This window comes from Episyrphus balteatus, chromosome 3, assembly GCF_945859705.1.
Source record: "Episyrphus balteatus chromosome 3, idEpiBalt1.1, whole genome shotgun sequence".
NCBI lineage: Eukaryota > Metazoa > Arthropoda > Insecta > Diptera > Syrphidae > Episyrphus > Episyrphus balteatus.
Window position 1 is genome coordinate 116,124,806 of NC_079136.1, and position 12,674 is coordinate 116,137,479.

General features: G+C 30.4%; 1 protein-coding gene across 3 annotated transcripts in view; it reads right to left on the reverse strand.

The window, feature by feature from the left end:
• LOC129916347 (AF4/FMR2 family member lilli) overlaps positions 1–12,674 on the reverse strand; it is an 84,364-nt gene that overhangs the window by 12,294 nt on the left and 59,396 nt on the right. The window contains exon 2 of one of the 3 annotated variants that reach the window (XM_055996219.1): positions 5,140–5,951. The exons of 1 other annotated variant lie outside the window; for it this stretch is intronic. The gene's annotated coding sequence lies outside the window, so the exon portion shown is untranslated. Of the gene's footprint in view, positions 1–475; positions 1,051–5,139; positions 5,952–12,674 lie in introns of those variants that run through there. One more of the 3 variants, XM_055996220.1, reaches the window with a different exon arrangement.

Below are 12,674 nucleotides of genomic sequence, written 5' to 3' on the forward strand. Positions count from 1 at the left end.
AAGATAATAGAAAAAAGCAGGTGTGTGGCATTAGAAGCTTTGCATACATAAAAATGAGAAAATAATTATTTAATTGCAGTATGAAGAAAATTGTTGGAATGAAAACATATAAATAATGCAATTATAGGATTGCAGGACTTTAACAATGTGAAAGTGGATGTGTATTATATACAAATGACAATTTGTGAATTGTTATGAAAAAGAGAGACATTGACATGATGGACTATTGTAGAGCCTGTATTAACTTAGTGCAGGACAATGAATAGAAAAATGAAAGGTTTGACAATCACTTTTAGATTTAATTTTTCTTTTTTAAGATTTTCCGACAAAAATTGAGGATTTTAGTAATTTGCACATTTTATTAGTCTTTGATAAATGGTGAATACTTTACAGTTATTGTTTTATTTTTCTATTTCTAAAATAAGTATTTTTTTTTTCGCCATAAAAAAAAAAAAACAAGTAAACAAACATTTACCAGAATTTAATGCATTGACATTTCTATTTTTGCATTTGTTACAATTGTATTTATTATATTGTAACAAATTTTCACCAAATTTTGAACTATAAACAATTTATTCGGAATAAAAAACTAAAATGTTAACAGAGATAAAAAAAATACTTGTTTACGTTTTGCGAGCGGGAAAAAAATAATAATGGCCGACAGTAGCTGAAGGTGTCAGCTGTCACAGAGATGTCAAATGATTTTATCGATAAAGTAGATTTACAGGTAAGGTAGTTTTAAGGTTAATTAGAAACTTAAGGGTGTGTTTTGATGTCAGTAAAAATTTATTCAGTAGTTTTAAATTTTGAACGAATAAAACTTTGAATGAGAATACAGGGTATAATGAGAAATGAGACAAAAGCGTTTCTTCCTTTTATATGGATTTTGTCACAAATGTTTATAAATTTGTATACAATAGCCCTGTATGAAATCTGTCAAATTTTAAAGAGTGCGGATGAAATCTTCTCAGAGAAAAAAAAATTGTGCAAAAGTACGCAAACGCTTTTAGGACAAAATTTTTGTCTACTTTTTTAATGTCAAAAAATGTAAACAACAAAACCGATTGAGAAAAAAATAAAGAAAGGATAAATTTCATAACATTTTGTACTGTTTTTCAAACACTTTTTCATGTATTCTGAGCAATAAATAAAAATAAAAACAAAATCAAAACCAGACCGCCATGACACTCACAATGCGGTAGTTTGTTTTGTTTATATGAGTCATGTTCCATTGGACGTGGAAGACTACTCATGAGTAGAAATCTAGTACAACAACTACACATTCCCATCTCCTTGAGCAGATCATGTTGCTCATTTACTTGAACACTGTCATAACTAAAAAAAAAAGTGTTTTTTTTTTTCAGGAAACAAGTTTTAAATTAATGTCGTTTTCTATTGACGAATCTCAGAATGAGATTTGTGAATTTGACAGCTGAAAGGGGGGGTGAAGAGGGGAAATAGTGGACAAATCTCAGATTTCATGATCTATTTGCGTCTTGAGATTCAAAAAAATGTCAAAAAAATGAATCTGAGATTCAAGAATCTGATTCTGGATTTTTATCAAGATTCACGCATACAAACACATGCACTTTCACACACACTCCTCTGTTTGACATTTGTCTGAACATTTGTTGTTGTTTTATTTTTCTTATACGCACAGATTTCGCACACAATTACAAAACTAGATTTCATATTCTATTTGCAGTGGAAAATCTGAGAATTTTACACAAAAATCTCAAAAGTCAATAGAAAACGACATAAGTACATACAGGGTGTCCCAAAACTAATGGATCAAATGAAATATGCTGATAGGCCAACTTAAGGGCTCTCAGAATTTGGTAACTTGTTCATCCCAAATCCTTACGGTTTTCGATTTAATGCAGTTTTTGTGAAATTTCGAAAAATCCCGACTTGGCAACAGTATTTTGCTTCCTCTGCCCATAATTGATTTTTGTTTTTTACAATTCTTTCACTAAAACATTGCCTAATAACAAGAAATAACTAATTAATCAAAATATTTTTTATTTCATACGCCATTTTGTTGCAAATTAATTAACAGTTTCATGTTTTATAAAAACTCAATTTCTTACTTTTATTTCAGAGCAGCATCCCGAAAAAAATTTGTATGGTGTGATACTGGTTTATTATTTTAAAAACTTGCCGTGTTATTGCAGTTTTCAAAAATGTATAAAAATTTCCAAAGTTGAAATTAGAACGAAAGATATTACAATTTAAATGCAACAAAACAGGGCTTTTCAGAGAAAAATAACAAACAAAAATCGAGACTTTTATTCAAAAAGAAATAAACAAACAACAGTCGAGAAATGTGTTTATTTTTGTTTGTTATTTTTCTCTGAAAAGCCCTGTTTTTTTGCATTTAAATTGTAATATCTTTCGTTCTAATTTCAACTTTGGAAATTTTTATACATTTTTGAAAACTGCAATAACACGGCAAGTTTTTAAAATAATAAACCAGTATCACACCATACAAATTTTTTTCGGGATGCTGCTCTGAAATAAAAGTAAGAAATTGAGTTTTTATAAAACATGAAACTGTTAATTAATTTGCAACAAAATGGCGTATGAAATAAAAAATATTTTGATTAATTAGTTATTTCTTGTTATTAGGCAATGTTTTAGTGAAAGAATTGTAAAAAACAAAAATCAATTATGGGCAGAGGAAGCAAAATACTGTTGCCAAGTCGGGATTTTTCGAAATTTCACAAAAACTGCATTAAATCGAAAACCGTAAGGATTTGGGATGAACAAGTTACCAAATTCTGAGAGCCCTTAAGTTGGCCTATCAGCATATTTCGTTTGATCCATTACTTTTGGGACACCCTGTATATATCGATCTAATTTTGTATGCAAAAATTAGTTTCTAAAAAAAAACTAGTGCTCATTCTTCGTCAGTTTTATTCTAATAACTTCTGCATTAATAACTCAAAATACGTTGTTGTGATTTATGACAGTATTCAAGTAATTGAGCGATGTGTTGATTGTAGTAATAGATCTACTCATGAGTAAACTACCACATCCAATGGAACAGGGCTAAATGAAGAAAAACAGAGATTGCATAAGGTTTTGAGATTTCAGATTCAGATTTTTGTTGCATTAAGGGAAAATTGTTTCTCTCTCAGTTTCGGAGTACCTAATATAAATTGGGTTATAAAAATTGAAAAGTGCAGTTTTTAATCCTAATGCTAATCCTTGATTTGCTTAAAAGCCCTATTTAGTTCATACTGAGATAAAATTCTTTCATTCTATAGAGTTTAGAAAATCAGGATACAATTTTAACAAGTGTATAATTTAATATGTGGCATTAATAATTGCTTTGATTGAAAAGAAATTGGTTTTTATGCTTGTGTAGTATGTTATCTAATTTTGTTTGAAAATCAGCAAAATTAAACTGAAGAAAAAAGTGGAAACCGAATATATTTTCCTTCTCAAATTTAGTTCAAGTGTGAAAACTAGTTACCCTATTCCATTTTCTATAGGAAAGTTTTGCTCTAAATTTATGTTTTTGTGATCAAATTGAAGAGAATAAAGAGCTTATTTAAAACTTAAAACCTTCAAGCTGGACATTATGATTCATTTTTGACATTAATCATTGTTTATGAAGAAGGAGGAAATATTTACTTTTACAACTACACATCAATAATAAAACATACCTTTTATTATAAAATGCGATTGAAAAGTTTAAAAAGGTTCACTATTGTATTTGAGTGTATTTATTAATATTATATTTCACATTGAAAAGAACTTAAAACTTATAAGATTATTATCCGCTTCTTTTAGAAAAAAAATTACTGGTACATATGTACTTCTGCACTGGTCAAACTTGAAACACGAATTAATTTCCTTCTAAGGACTAAAGTGTACTTGAAACCTATAAGTCAGACATTTTCCGTCTCTTTCTCTCTTATTTGAAATCATTTTCTCTCCCTAAAATAAAGCTGACTAATTACTTTGTTTTTATGATGCTATAAGAGCTAGGTAAAGAAATGTTCACTGATACTGAGAATGCTTAAAGGATGATTGTGATTATCTTTTTATTTTTTTTTTTTGTGGTTGTTATTTATAATAAGTTGGTTTTCAAAAATTTTTTTTTGCATACGATATTTTGAACCCTTTCCCAAAATAAGTTTTTTCTGCATACAGAACTTCGTTTTAACTAAGAAAATGTTTTCAAAAAAAAAATTTTTCAAAACTGATTAAAATCAAACGATATTTCGAAAAATCGTATTTGAGAAATAAAGCTTCGCAAAAACCCCATGAAGGAGAAAGGCCTAGTGACTAACAAATCTCAACCATTCTTATGTGTGTATAATTAATTTGCAAGAACGGAAAAAACCTAGAATTCACGGCCGAGTCCGAAGCAGAGACCAAAGGGGTTTAATGAACAATTTTCAAAGTTAAATTTTAAATTAGATTAACTAAATGCATGAAGCCAATTATCGAGTGGCATCTTAGTACAAACAGGCCAATAAGTTTCGTAATTTACTAAAACTTTCTAACATAATTAGTGTCAACACAAACTGGCGCCCAATGCAAAGCCACAAGGTTAACTGAAACTAAATATGTATATAAACATAATGTTGAAAAGGGATTAAGTTTTTAAGGATTATTCAAACAATCACCCCAAACTGAGAAATCATTTAATAATAATCTAAGGTTGGTAAACAAATACAAAATATGAATGAAAGATGTAAGGTACTCATAACCTTGCCTTTAATAAATTTGTCTATAAAATAATAAACATATAAATATATATGAATGATTCCAAAATAAGGTAACATAAAGTCTGTGATGTAAAAATAAAAAATTATATTAAACAACACAAAAAAATATTTATGATGTATGCAAAAATGAATGACGAAACAGGACGAGAGGTGATTATGCATAAATGAATAACAACAAAAAAAACATAAATACATACAAATGGAGAGGATAAGAAGACAGAGAACACATTTTTTAAAAAAATATATATAAATATACATATAAACATATATGTATTTATAGATATGCATTGTGTAATGTAGGTATATTTAGAACACAAAAAAAAAAAAACAGCGCACAAACAAGGACAAGGACGACACAAAAACACAATCCAACCCAACAAACTGTGTTTTTACTTACTTGTCTGTTGATTATTATTGCTGTTTTTCTATCAACCTACTACCTGTGGTGTGCATTTATGCGTGAAAAACAAAACAAAAAATATACGATCTATATGTAGTTCCAGCTGCATGAAGGAGGAGTGTTTCTGTCGTCAGTCAAAACACCACACACACCACACAAATAACGGTTAAATAAGCTTCTTGAAAAATTAATTTTTTTTGTGTGCAACAAAAATGTCCTTGTTCTTGAAAAAGAAACTAATTTGATTTGTATCCTTTTTTTTGCAAATTTTATTGAAGTTTTTGTGTTTTTAGGTTGTGTGTTAGGAATTCAAAGAAGTAAGGGAGAAATACACGAACAAAATATAAAATTTCTCTCCATTCTTTTATTTTTTTTTTTCTTTTTGTTTATTTTTGCTTTTGTTATTTTTTTGTGATGTGTAAGGATTTTTTTCTTTTTTTTTTCTGTTGTTATAGTTGTTTTGTTTAACTTCCTTTCGGAATAGAAATAAAGTTTGGTCAGAGTTTACAAAAAATCATTTTTGTTTTTTTCTTTTGTTTTCCAAAATTAAGCACGCCAACCCACACCCACATAACAACAAAGGGGCGGTTGTGGTAATGGGATGGTAGTGGTTTTTGAGGTAAACCCTTGTATTCACATAGAAACAAAATTGAAAAAAAAATTAATGTGCTACCTATAAGGTTGCACTTTTAGGCCACTATTTTTTTTTTTTTTATGTTTGATAATTATGCACTTGTTTCATTGTTATTGTTCTCTCTATTTGTTTTATTTTTTCGCAATTAATTATTTCAAATTAAAGTTTGTAGTACCTGCAATTAAAATAAGAAATACACAAAATAGAGATAAGTTTTGTTCAAGATACATAGAGAGAAAAAAAATGTATAATAAATATAATAAAAAAAAAATAAAAATAAAAATATAAAAATAAATCCACCCTGGAGATTTTTCATTCCTTTTTAATTAAATAAAAGTTTTTCTATTTTCAGGATTCACAGAATGTAAAAAGAAAAAATAGAAAATAAATAAGAATTTTCTTTGTAGATAGTGATATTATATAGAACTGCAATCCTTTGGTAGTTTATGGGTTTTTACTCTTGGGGGAATATGCAGTAAGGAGAAAAACGATTAGATAACCAAACGCAGCAGCAGCAGAAACGGCAGCACAACATTCAACCTCTTGTTGCAGGAATTTGAAAATACGAAAAAAAAAAAAATAAAAACACAGTCAAAGCAAATCGAGAAAAGGACGATGAGTTAAAAAAAAAAAAACAGTCAAACAAACTTTCAAACTGTGTGTAAACTTAAGGTTCTTTCTCCCCGTTATTTGTGTGTAATCAAATTCCAAGGACGCGCGTCTTGATTCTCACGAACACCAAACTTGCAGTAGAGTAGGGACGAAAACCACAAACAAATACTAAAACTTCAAAGAGCAGAAAAAAAATTGAGGAATGGGTTTTTTTATGGGGATATAGGGAGATGGGATAGAAACGAGTTTACAAGATGGGGAGGATAATAGAAAAATTCTAAAGGATGAAGAGAAGAAGTCGAAGAAAAAAGTCGGAAGTCTTTTCGGTCAATTAGAGCGAGAACAGGAGTTAAGGGTTTTGGGTATCAGGTGGTGGCTGGCTGGTTGGTGGGTTGTTGAAAGAGTATTCCCTACGTTTGTTTATACGGAACTGAAATAGTTTTATATGTATAAATATGTTTGGTAAAGATGCAAGTTGGTTTTTCTTAAACTTAATCAATTGTTTGTTTAAGTTTTCTTTGCATAAGCTTTGACTGTATGTTTACTCAAAAGTTTTATTCTTTTTTTTTGCTGTTTTTATTTTTATTTTTTGAAAAATTAAAACAAAAGGATAAAAGACAAATGGCGAACATTTTCGTGGGGGGTATGTATGAACGACAAAAAAAAATAATTCTATAAACCAAGACATTCTGTCTGGTCCACAGGAAATGAAAAGCTAATAAAAATTACAACAAATAAAGTAAAAAAAAAAATGTGAGGGAAAACAAAGGACAATCCATTTCCAAGTCATCGTTCACCCTTGTTTTTGGTAATTTGCTAAATGCTTCTTAGGGTGTATAGATAGATAAACCCACATACGAATACCTATCTGTGTATCTGTATGTGTATGTATGAATTATTTGCCCTGGGGGATGTTTTTTTTTTGTTTTTGTTGTTGTTGTTACTTTAAAGTCGATTTTACTTTATTTCCATGGTACAGTAGACAAAAAATGCAATAAAAATTAATATATTACATTAGATTTAATTTTTGAGGTTATACAAAATAGAAATATATTTTAAGGATTTAGAAATACAAATAGGTATACCTAAATTTTGAGGAATTTCCCATAATATAATAAATTACCCTATTTTACTCAGGTAGGTATAGAAAGGAACAAAAAAAAAAAAAAAAAAACATGAAGAGTAACTGGCAATAAAATATAAAGGTTGATGTATTAACATTTAAATTATATGATTAGCGACGTGGAAAATAATAAATTGAATCATTATTTACGAAAGAAAAAAATAGAATAAGAATAAATTGGTATATATAAAATGATGAGTAGTTACATGTTAAATAGAGGAAGAAATGAAAGAAGAAAAAAGGCAAAATGTTTATGGCGTGCTTAAGAGAATTACTTGGCAAAGTTTATTACTTTTGGTTTTGATTCTATTGATTAAATAGATAATTAGTACTTTGTGCAATTTTTCGATTGGTCTAACAACTTTTGATAGGTCAGTTTTTTTTTATGAAAATAAAAGATAAATCATTAACCGTCTTAACGAAACTAACAAAATCTTGCGTTGTTTTTGATTTTAAGAAGGCAAACGATAAAATCCCCCACCAAATTTTATTTCAAAAAATAAATAAAATTGGATTTAATGCGTTTTATAGTGTTTTAAAAGTTTTGATTCAACAAGATTTACGGTTAATTCTGGAGTTCCTCAAGGAAGCCATTTATGTCCTATTCTTTTTCTTTAATATTATTTGTGAATGATTTTCTGACTATTTTAAAATACTCTGTTAAAATTTTTAAAGACTGTTTCTAGTAACGCCACGTAATAATCTAAAAATGGAAGTTTTGAGCTGGAGTAACTTGTAATCAACCATTGTAAGGGGCGGTAAGGCAGTGTATATTTTTTTTTACAAAAGAAGTGTGATTAAATGTTCAATAATGGTAAGTAAGCGCCACTCACTCATCTGTATAACTGACTGTTAAAAGACAAATATTGAGCTCTCAGGTCTCACGACTTCAATTAATATGTGCACTGCATTACCACTCATATTTCGAACTAGATTTGGAGTCAAGTACTCTTAAGTGTCACTAAAGTGCCAGATGTTAGGAACTTAAAAGTCACTTCCATATACATTCCTTTAGATAAGTTAGAAATAAAACATATTAATCAGAACCACATTTACTCTTGTATTGTTTTGTTCATTTCCTTTTTTTTAAATCCTCTCAGACCCAGTTTTTTTTAACTGCAATTTAGCTCACTGATTTTGAATAATGATTTTTAACGTATTAGCGAGAATTTAGCTAATATTGGAAACTTAAGTGAAATTTCCTGTAAAAACATTCACCCTACCTTACCGACACTCACCTAAAGAAAGACAACGACTAGACTAGCAGACACTCATGGGTTCTGACATCAAAATTGTTTATTATCAAAATTATTTTACCCTTTCAATACCACCGAGACACATAAATTTTTATAATTCTCCATCTTACATATTGTAATCCGTTATGTGACCCCAAGGAATAATGAAAATATGATAAAAATCAAAATTACCTCCAAAAAAACAAAAATAATCCAACAAGCTGACACACATAACAAAATATTCATACCAGCTTTGACAAAATTTGAGTTTTGTTTCCCACAAGTATTGCTTTCCACTTCTCTAAGTGAATAATCTGACATTAATAAACACCTGAAGATGAAACATTTATTACCTCCACTATATTTGGATTGACATTTCCTAAAACACACACGCTCGCAGTGTTCGCTATAATAAACCTACCTACGCGACTAAGCAAGCATATATACCATTTCACCTGTGCTATAACAAAAACATGGCGAAAAAAAAAACTAGAGGAAATTCCATAATACCATACACAACCACCAAACACACGGTGTGTTTTTGTAACATCGGTTATGATTTAATCAAGTTGTTTTAAAGTGCCATAAAAAAAAATATACTTGGAAAATAATATTTTTCCACGCCCATAGAACTAGGAAGAAAAAAAGAAAAACTTAAAAGGAAATACTATACCACTCACGGTCTCTCCTCTGGGAATGCAAAAAAAAAAAAAAATAAAAAAATAAAGGGGTTAAAATAGAAGAGACCTAAGAACCTATATCCTAGCCTCTATAGAAATAGAAAAAAAAAAGATACTCATTCACTATTCATAATGCTCAAATGCTTTGCCATAAAACACACATTCGCTTACACGACATCCAAACGCGATACAACAACAACACACACAGGAAGCCGAAAAGGACTTAAAAACTTTACTTCAAGTTGAACTATTTGCCCCCTAGAGGGGAGCCCTGCCTGACGCCTGTCATCTTTCCGTCTCCTATACATATTTTCTATCCATCCATTTCTATTCAAACGAAGAAGGCAAAAACAAAACTGAACTCGATAGTAAAAACACAAAAATCCCCTTTTTTAACCCACCTACATGTGACTCTGACTATGTGTATCTCTCACATGTTTTTAACTCTATTCAGTGTATAACACAGCTCTAATTTTTTTTTTTGTTATTGTTGGATGTGGGGTGGTGGGAGAGAATAAAATAGGGGTTGAGAACATAAATGAGAAAGACTGTGAAAACTGAAGGACTTCGAAAGAATCCTAGAAGTCGGCGGGTAGTTCTCTTCTCATCATCATCCTTATCATGTGTTGTAGTCATCGTCCTCCCGTTTTATGCCCTTCTCTCTTCTCGTTGTTAGTCTAAAACAGATTTGTTGCTTTTTTCCTTTAATTTTATTTCATATTGTCTATGGAGATGGAGAGGGTCTATATGGGCTTTGGTGAGCGAACGAGTGAGTGAGTGAGTGAGTAAGTGAGTGGGTAGGTGAGTGAGCGAGAGTGGGTGGTTTGTTTGAGTGGGTTCATCCTTTCATCGAAGGATACCAAGCACAGGCACACTGTCTACCACCCCAACTACTATGCCGACCCGTCAACCAGAGAGAGAAAAGAGAAGATACACACATTTACTCATTTGGTGGATCCACTTCACCGACAAACGCAAAATTAAAACTTTGTTTTTAGTCTCTTTTTCTTCCTTTACCCATCATTTTCTTTTGGTGGCTTATTTTTTTTTTTTGTTTTTTTTTTTTTTGTTGCTTTTGCCTTTGCCATTCTTTTTTTTTTTTCTTCTATTTTTACCGCCTTTTTTTTTAAATTTTGTTTTGGCGTAGTGCTTTTTTTTGTTGAGAGAGAGATGGTTGTTAGTGTGTTTTTTTGTTTGTGTGTACCTACTCTGTGTACCACTCACACTCCCTCGCGTGTCATCAGGACTCGCCTCTCGGATCGGAATCCTTTTGGCATTCACCCTTTTTGTATCCCACTTCTGAGATATTTTTTTTTTTGATATATGGTGAATTTGAATTTTGTTCTTGTGTTTTTCTGCATTTTTGAAAAATATAACTTCAAGAGAATTAAGGTTATATGTCCAAATGAGATGATGGGAAGAGATTAGTTTTATACATATTCTTTTTTTTTTTGTTTATTTTTTTGTTTTTGTTTTGTATTCTACTGCTGCTGCTGTTTCTTTCTTTTGTTTTCGAGTAGTTTTTCATTTTTTTGTTGTTGAAATTCTTTTTTGTTTTGTCTTCTTTTTTTTACTTGTTTTTTTTTTTTTTTTTATTATATTTTCCCACCTGCGGCTGTTGCTTGTGGTGTTTCAGATTGGATATGCTCCAAAAGATGCGGGTGAAATGTATATAAATCGTTTTTAAAAGTGAGGACTAGAAGGGAATGATGTAATCTCAAATTCACTTTCCCTGTTTTTTTGTGCATTGTTTCGTTTTGTTTCTTTTTTTTTTTTGTTGTTGATTTTTTTGTGTTTCCTTGTTTTGTCTAATGTCTTGTCTTGTTTTATATCTACAGATGTTTATAGTGAAAGAGTTTCAAAAAGATACAGCTTACACCACAATCACTAGTGTATCTACCTCCTACCTATACCTTCCTACAATTAGGGTAGGAGTTTCTCTGTTGTTGTTTTTTTGTTTTTTATTTTTGAGAAGAGATAGTCAAAAAGCTTTTAGCCGATGGGGGCAAATTGATATAGATGTTTGAACCCAACAAAATTGAGAGTATTACTCGTGTAATTGTCAATGAATTTCGAGCTGATCGGAGAGCTATGTTATGTTGTCGTCATCTTTTCGTGTATACTTATTTGTAGTTGTAACTTGTAATAGTTGTTGTTGTTGTTGTCGTTGACGTTTTTGTTTTTGATGTATTGTTGCTATAGGGTGTATTTAAATCCTCTTTTTTATATGAATTTTACACAGATTTTGTAACTGTAAGATATACGCTCGTAAGTGATGAAAATGTAGGCCAGGGTTTTTTGCTTTTGTTTTTATCTGCAAGCTTACGTTATTTGAAATTGACAAATGAATAGAATTTGTTTATATGTATTATTTTTTTTTTTTTTGAAGGAGAGATTTCGCAAAAGTAGTGCAAAGAGATGTTGAGAGCAAAAGATAATCGTTAAATGTAAAAACAATACAAGTGCATAGCTACACAATAAATATTGATTCAACGTGCAGCAAAGCTACATGTAGCTGGAAACATATGATTTGCTTACATGTTCAGCTATTCCACATGGAAAAGACTCACATGCAGCAGAGAAACATTAAACATGTGGAAAGGTGAAATATAACTAAACGAAATCTCGCAACTAGGCGAAATATGTATAATAAGATGACATGTAGCTGAGTATGTTACAGTTATAGGATATTGTACCTTAGCAACATGTAAATAAACAACATAAAGAAATGTGACATGCAGAAAGGTGACATGCAAAAAGGTGACATGTATGTACGTAGACATGAAGATAGACGACTTCTTGCTTGGTGCAGTAAGATGACATGTAGCTAGTCGCAGGTTAATGTCATGTAGCTTGGCGGCAAAGATCCAGGCAACATGAATCTGAAAATCGACATGCAACATTCAGGAGGGCGACATAAAGCTTTGCAGAAAAGTGCACAGCTATTTATATCTAAGCGACAAATGCAGTAAACCGTGACATGTAGCTGGTCGAAATTCAAAAAAAGTCACAAGAAGATGAACAACATGCTGCCAGACAATACTTAATTAGTGAAGATTTCGGCAAGAAACACGAGCCTATCTTAATGTAGTTGCTTAATGATCGTGCTTTTGCCCTTAAGAGCAATTTTTTTTAAACTTTATTATGGTTTATTTTGTTAAAAGGTCTCGAAAACTTCAAAAACTGCTTCTATTTTGTCAACGTGCATTGTTAAAAGGATTTTTTATTTAAATTCTATTTTGTTTTCT